This window comes from Harmonia axyridis, chromosome 2 (assembly GCF_914767665.1).
Source record: "Harmonia axyridis chromosome 2, icHarAxyr1.1, whole genome shotgun sequence".
NCBI classification, from domain to species: domain Eukaryota; kingdom Metazoa; phylum Arthropoda; class Insecta; order Coleoptera; family Coccinellidae; genus Harmonia; species Harmonia axyridis.
The window spans coordinates 3,792,894-3,801,089 of record NC_059502.1 but is presented as its reverse complement, the minus strand read 5'-3'; the positions used below and the strand labels follow the sequence as shown (position 1 = coordinate 3,801,089).

Here is an 8,196-nt window from a genome sequence, read left to right as displayed (position 1 = left end):
GGTTCTACAACAATTTTCCAATAAAAAGTTTCCTATAACATTTTGCTTAAGAGTCTCTAGAAGATGGTAGAAGTGTTGTGATCATTTTTGGTATGGATATAATTTTTGGTCTCTGTTGTCAAAATTCCACTCGCTAAATGCATTTCGAACCATTCTGAAAAAGGCGTCCGTACATCTTTGAAACTTCGGGTGATTTTTTGAATCAGTCAAAACCTTGAAATTGATTTTTTTAATGGAAAAATGTTTCGAATAAAATGTTGATATTTTTGACGGGGAAGTCATTGGAATTTCAAATGAGAACACCTGTTTTTTATAGCAGAGTCGTATTCTACGGCTAAAAATACAAAAGTTTTGTATGAACAGTTTTTAACGAATCGTCACAGATGGCCCTGCAATCGATATTGAATTGTAACGTGATCATTAAAAATGTTTGTGTCGAAAGGTTTGTCTTGTTTTATTTACTGATTTTGCGCCCCATAAAATGTCCGGTATGCCGGTCCAGGCAGCGTCTTTGCTTTTTGATCATTTTGGAGTTATTTCCATTATATCATCAAGATTTTGAAAGTCATAACCATAATATCAATCTACTATCACAAGCCGAAATAGCTCAGTTGGGAGAGCGTTAGACTGAAGATCTAAAGGTCCCTGGTTCGATCCCGGGTTTCGGCATGCTTTTTTTTCTAGTTTCATAGAGAATGCTTTAAAATAATTTATGAAAAGTCTGTTGATCCATAGCATTGGTGATCTTAGTTTTTTAATTTGTTCTGTTTAGTCGATAATTTTTCTGAATGAAAAAAATATTGGTGGATATTTGTTTGTGTTGATACCTATATTGTTTTAAAAATAATTGAATATTTAAGTGTTGTTTTGAGCATGGCCCCCTCTGAGATTTTTGATGATTGCCTCATTTTTCAGCACAACACCTTCAATATTACTTTCTCAATCCAAAGGGCATGGAAAAAAAGAAAGTAATGGATTCTCAACAATTTTCCGGTTTTCAATGGCAATGGATGCCTTATCGTTTTTCAATAATTTTCATTTTGCCTCCCCTGAGACAAATTTCTGCGGGCGCCCATGGTTTTGAGGTGCTCGTTCTCTAAACCACGCTATTATTTAGTCACAATTTCTGTATTTTTCAATTTTGATCCGATTTTGGTCTCAAACGATAAGGTCCGTTCTCAAATAAGTAAATTCAAAATGAAAATAGCTTTGTGAGAAATTTTGTGTCAATTGCGACATCAGAACCATCGAAAACTCAAAGTGGACATAAAAAAATGAGGCAAGAAATAAAGCGAAATCAGGAGCTTTCAAGCGCTTGATCATTCATGCGACCACTAAAATATATCTAGGTATATATTTGGTCTCAAATGGCGCATGACTGAACGAACTCTCAAAAGCTCTTGACTTGGCTTTCCGTCAGTGCTTCTGTATTTTTTCATCCTCACATAAATAAATTGCTATGGATGTTTCACTTTATCATTATCAATATTTGATTTGTATTGCTTACCTCAAATCGAGATCAAAATTTCGTGTGAAATTGGCAATGTTTTTAAATTCTTGAGCTGGGAAATGAAATCATTAATTTGAGAATATTGTTCAAAAAAATTTCCCAAGTTCGCGCTCAGTCTGAAGAATTAGGTTGCTTGGGAATGAAGTTTAGTTCATATTGAAACTTAGTTTTTATAGAAACTGCATGTGTGCATATAAATTAATTAATTAATGATCTTCAATGTATAGAATCCTATCGACGATCAAACTATTAAATGTTTTTCCAAAAATTTAGTTTCATCTAAACATATGAAATGAAGTTAGTTATAAAGCAGCTTTGGTCGTTGCTGATATCTGGATGGATGACCACTTGGTTTCAAGCCTTGAAATTTTCGATATTGAAAAAGACTTCACGTCATTCCTTTCCCATTTTGAATATAAAAGGAAAATTCTCTTGAGACCTTCAGGTAATGTTAAAAAAAAATCTGTATCAACACAAAATGCATAGACTCGACGCCTTCTCAATACGTTACCGTCTCGGGTAGGTCAGGGTCGCAAGGGTAGTTCGGATCACCGACCATCCGTTCAGCGTGTAAACGGAGCATAGTGTGTAACAGTTTAGTGTGTGACCATCGAAGAGCATCCAAGGGTGGTGCGATTTTTAACTCTGCATCCTACTCACCTCTATCAGTCACTTTCGATGGAATCGATGTGTGAAATGGCCGACAGGTTCATTCAACGTATGAACGCGTACTTTGTTTCTGTTATTGTGTCCATGCTGGCTGGGTTTCCTTGAGATTTTTCATGATCAGATGGTTCGGGAACTGTCCGACGGTTCACAGAGTAGACATAGGTCAGGCTTATCCAATTGTTATCTCAATTTTTGTTAAGATAGTTTGAGGTTTTTCACCTGAAGTTTAGAATAAAATGTATAGTAGAGGGAGTTCAACAGGGTTCTGTTCTGGGAGCGTTATTTTTCTTCGACCCATGCTCCTTTTCGTCAGATATGGATATTTTCTGTTTATTGTTCCTATATTACTAGTTTTGCCAGAAAAATTGCCTCGATTGGAAATACGTCTAAACAATCATTATATTCTAATTGATATTTCATACAGAAGATTCTGAAGCTGAGGTTGTTTGTTCCAGATTCAAAATCAAAGCTTTCTTTATTGACTCAAGTAAAATAATTTACCTAAACGTTATTACCTAAAACCTAAACGTTTGTATCTCGAGATCGTTTGAGGGTTTTTATAACTGAAGCTTAAACTAAAATGTATAGAAGTGGGAGTTCAACAGGGTCCTGTTCTGGGAGCGTTATTTTTCTTCTATACATGCTTCTTTACGTCAGATATGGAATTTTAAATTTATTGTTTCTTATTATTAATGTTGCCAGAAAAAATTGCCTCGATTGGAAAGACGTCTAAAGAATCATAATATTCTCATTAACATTTCATAAAGTAGATTCTGAAGCTGAGGTTGTTTGTTCCAAATTCAAAATTATGGCTTTTTTGATTGACTCAAATAAAATTTATCTTGTCTTTGTTTCTCAAGATTGTTTTGGGTTTTTCATGAGAAGCTCAAACTAAAATGTATAGTATTGGGAGTTCAACAGGGTTCTGTTCTGGGAGCGTTATTTTTCTTCTATTCATGCTCGATGGACAGATAGATATTTTCCGTTTATTATTCCTATGTTACTTACTAGTGTATTTATTCTACGTAAGTCCTTTTTTATTTTTCGATTTTACCAACTCAAAATTATGAACTGACTTTAATGAAGTCGCTGTTTGTGGAAAAATTTGTCTGATTTTATCCTCCTGAACCAATTTAAAATCAAATTACTTTTTTCAATGGAAATTAATTATCACCTAGAATTCCACAAACACAGCCATACATCACCAAGGAAATAAAATTAACTGTTAATGTTTATTCAGTGGTTCAAAATTAAGAACAAATAAATATCGTTATCTGCATATAAGTAAAAAGCGGCAAAACCCACTATTATACATTATTCATGGTAGAGTTCCATACATTAACCGGTATAGTACCCTTCTTCAGAGGTCCCCGGCATCTAGATAAGAAGATATTGATGAACTCCACTCTATGTTAAGGCACGTGTTCCAGAAGATGGCTGTGCCGGTTTCGTGAACACACAAGAACTTGGCTGGTAATCGCGGTACTCATTAAAACTTCTGTTATATAAAGATAATAATGAACATTGCTTGCCATTGTTAAGAAAATTGTCCGTTTCCATTTATATGAATGAGGTTTTTTTTTGTAGTTTTTAGAACGGAGCTTTTGAAAAACGGTACGATTAAAGGTATGACATGTGGGTGGACACAATGAAACTAGAGGGTGGACTATTTCAACAAATTTCAACTCAATCGTCAAACTTCAATTTTGTCAGCGACTGTAAGTTATTTTAGTTGTGATCTTCTTGATCTTGAAGAATTCTCTTTGGAACGAAACAGTAAGAAAGTGTACACTACCGTCAAACTATAGGTGACCGACAACTAGCTTTACGAGACAATATTGTTACTACGAAACGAGATGCCAACCTTTGTTGAATATCTTAATGTTTGCAGTCTTGACCATTCATTGCTCTTCATCTATCACTTTTTTTACATCAAACATAATTTTATCGAGGACATTCATGAAAGGAATTCCAAATCATCATATTTCCATTAATATTTCATACAGTAGATTCTGAAGCTGAGGTTGTTTGTTCCAGGTTCAAAATCAAAGCTGCCTTCATTGACTAAGAAAAATTTATCGAATCGTTATCTTGGCTTTGTCTCCCAAGATTGTTTGAGGATTTTTCACCAGAAGCTCAAACTAAAATGTATAGAAAAAGGGGTTCAACAGGGCTCTTTTCTTGGATCGTTATTTTTTTGCCATCCATACTTGTTTACGTCAGACATGGATATTTTCAGTTTATTGTTCATATATTCCTAGTGATTGAAGAAACGTCTAAAAATCATCATATTAGTGACTTTGATCCTATAAGAATTGCTAATTACAGTTGAGGTTCGAATTACAAGTTTAGGATGATTGAAATTAGGCTATTAATCTGGATTAAGCCTACGTTTCGAGTATACATTTATACTTAATCAAAACTACAGCGAAAATTAACAAAACTAAAATGAACCATCACCAGGTGATCTGGAGTTTCTTCCTACTTCTCAAGAATCTTCACTCGTCGTTTTTTGCTTGACTCGTTCTCATTTAGTGCTTTCCGAGGCAGCAATGTCCTGTAAGGAATCCAGTGAGGAGTTGTAGCATATTCTTCTTAGATCCAGATATTTTTTAGACCTCGCAGTATCAAGGTTTTGAAGAAACTTTTTGGAATGGTACAACTTAGGGAGATTTCGTTAGTGTTTTTTCTTTCGGTTTTTTCTTTATCCTGAAACTCTTTCTTGTAGATACATTTACCTATATTACAGAAAGGTTCTGGACCAATGAAAGGAGAGTGTGTTCCTTTTTTGGCAAGTATGTTGGCCTTTTCATTTTCTTTAATTCCTGAGTGAATTAAACAGTTCTTGTTATTCTTGTATATTGCATTGAGTTTCCTTCGATCCTCCAATACCATCTTAGAATCGATATGAGCTCAATTCTTTCATTGCAGCCTGACTGTAAGAATGTATCACAATGTCACATTTCTGATAGTTTCTCACTAGGTTAATTTCTACACATCTTTCTATTGCAAGTATCTCTTCCTGAAATACACTTTGACAGCAACTCAACGATAGTAACCATTTGGTGCCAGCCCAGAATACTCCAGCGTCAGTCCCCTTCTTAGTTTTAGAAACATCTGTGTACCAATTTAGGATATTCTTTCTTAGATCTAGGATTGTGGGCTTCTTTTCCCAATCTGCCTTTCTACCTAGCATTCTAGTGAAGGTTTTCTCGATGCCAGTTTTCTTTAACATCTTGCTACAGGGAAGGTTCTCTGATGGTATGTAACTGGTCAGAGACGACCAGGCTTGTTATCTCATATCAATTAACCAATTTCATCTCTTCTGGATGTATCATAGTGCACATTTTGAATGCGCAAACGTGGAATTCCCAATATCTCGAGATCTACTGGTCCGATCTTGATGAAATTTGGTATGGAGATACAAGAGTCATAGAGCATCCTAAAAATACATGACAGATCATAGATTTCCAGTGGCGGCTCGTCAAAAATTCGAAGTTAGTAGTCGATCTCCTTCTCGCATGAAATACCAAGTGTATATCATGTATTTATAGGCGTTTATCTCCATATTTCCCCTAGAACCTTCGGTTTTCAGGAGTCATCGGCCGGCGGCAGAGATGCCGGCTAACGGATGCACCAGAGCAAGCCGAATATCGCACGGGTGGGTGCGTTCCACGACTACTCCGAGGTAAATCCATTCAGCACGAGTCCTCACCTTACTCCGTTGCACACTGTAATCGAGGCAAATCTAGAAATTTACCAGGTTCGTCATTACACGCCAGTGCTGTGATGATCGCATAGTTTCGACGTAGTTCCTTCTTGTAATTCCGATTGTTTGTTATTTTCGTCCGTTTTCTGGGTTTGATTGCGTAGAACAGGAAATGAGGCATTAAAAAAGGGGGTATCTGGTTTCCTGCTGTGATGATGATCATTAAGAAATTTTGGGTTTCGTATGTGTGTATAATTTATGAGCGCTTGTTCTCCTAATAGATCGTTCCATTTCGTGAAGATGTCTGTTATTCACGGCTTGGCTTGATGTTCAAGCTACTTGCCTTGAGCTTGACTTCAAATCAACAAATCAAGTTCAAGTCGAGTAGAAGTTTTTCAATGTTAAGTCAAGTAGGTACTTAATGAATGAATACTTAACTTGACATTGAGAAAATACTACTTGACTTGAAGTTGAGTAGATTTCAAGTCAAGCTCAAGCCAAGTAGCTTGAATATCAAGCCAAGCCGTGAATCCCTAGTCTGTAACAGGCCAATTGAAAAGTCCCCGGTCTACTATAATAACCAGGTTTTTTCACCTGAAGCTTAAACTAAAATGTAAAGTAGAGGGAGTTCAACAGGGCTCTGTTCTGGGAGTGTTATTTTTCTTCTATCCATGCTCCTTTACGTCAGAAATAGATATTTTCAGTTTATTGTTCCTATATTACTAGTGTTGCAAGAACAAATTGCCTCTATTGAAAAGACGTCTAAACAATCATCATATTTTTATTGACATTTCGTATAGAAGATTCTAAAGCTACGATGTTGAAGACTACATAATTTATATTTAGGTATAACAGGCCAATTGAAAAGTCCCCGGTCTACCATAGTAAAACAATGTTTTTTGGAAAAATTCGATCTTATTATTCAACATAGTTGCCTTCGAGGGCAATACAGCGATTATAGCGATCTTCCAACTTTTCGATACCATTTTTGCAGTACTATTTGTCTTTCGCTTCAAAATAGGCCTCATTTCCGGCGATCACTTCTTCTTTGGCACTAAATTTCTTTTGAGGTCTGAGAACAGGAATATGTTGCTAGGGGCCAGATCTGGCGAGTACGGTGGATGCAGAAGAAATTCGAAGCCCAATTCATGCAATTTTGCCATTGTTTTCATTGATTTGTGACACGGCGAATTGTCTTGATGAAATAGCACCTTTTTTTCCACAAATGGGGCCGTTTTTGAACGATTTCATCCTTTAAACGATCCAATAACGCTATATAATAATCGCTGTTGATGGTCTGGCCCTTCTGGAGTTAATCAATGAATATTATACCCTGCGCATCCCAGAATACTGATGGCACAACCTTGCCAGCTGACTGTTGTGTTTTTCCCCGCTTTGGATTCGGTTCATCGTGTGCAACTGCAGGTGCAGGTCACTCAGCTGACTGTCGATTAGACTCCGGAGTGAAATGAGGGAGCCATGTTTCATCCATTGTCACATATCAACGCAAAAATTCAGGTTTATTGCAGTTAAACAAATTCAAACACTGCTCAGAATCATAAAGACATTGTTGCTTGCTCATTCCAGAATACTGATGCCATAACCTTTGGGCAAATTTTCTTATTTGAATATTTGCTTACTTCCTCATCAACAGACATCTCCCAAATCGAGTTCTGCCTGTGCTACTTGCTTCACAGTTCATAATACGCTCTAATTGTTCTTCTTCCTACTGCAAATCATCTTGTGGTCCTCTTATTTACTTTTAACACCTTAATTAGACCCGATGTTGATTTCACTGAATACCTCGATGATTTTCAGGGCTAAAAATATTAACTGTGATTATATTCATCACCCAGGTAATTTACATCATCAGGAGAATTCATGGGTAGTGAATAATTTGAGCTCTTTAGGATAATTTGGAGGATATTCGTCTTTGAAGTTACTTAATCGTGATATGTTTAAAATTTTACACAATGGCTTATTTTGTCGCTTTATCTCATTGAAAATCTCAACGCATTAAGAGATAGTTAGGTATTTATAGAACAAGAATACCAAATGATTTTGGTTGATGTGATTTTAGTTAGTCATACAAAATAGAGTGTAAGAGACCTGTATATGAGGCTGCAACTTGGCACCAATAATTGCTCAATAATATAAATTATATTAATATCAGAAACAATCATCCAGGAAAGATCACAATATTGATGTTGTTAAAATAAACAATAGGGCTATCAGTAGAACTCGATTTATTGATAAAAAGAAGTAACGAAATTAAATAAATTATAAACAAATTTGTAAATATACATGA

The 8,196-nt window shown here is 35.8% G+C and overlaps 1 non-coding gene across 1 annotated transcript; it reads left to right on the top strand.

Moving 5' to 3' along the window:
* Positions 1–596: 596 nt before the first annotated feature.
* Positions 597–669, top strand: Trnaf-gaa. The gene has a single exon. It is a non-coding gene; the product is annotated as a tRNA-Phe (tRNA).
* Positions 670–8,196: the final 7,527 nt, after the last annotated feature.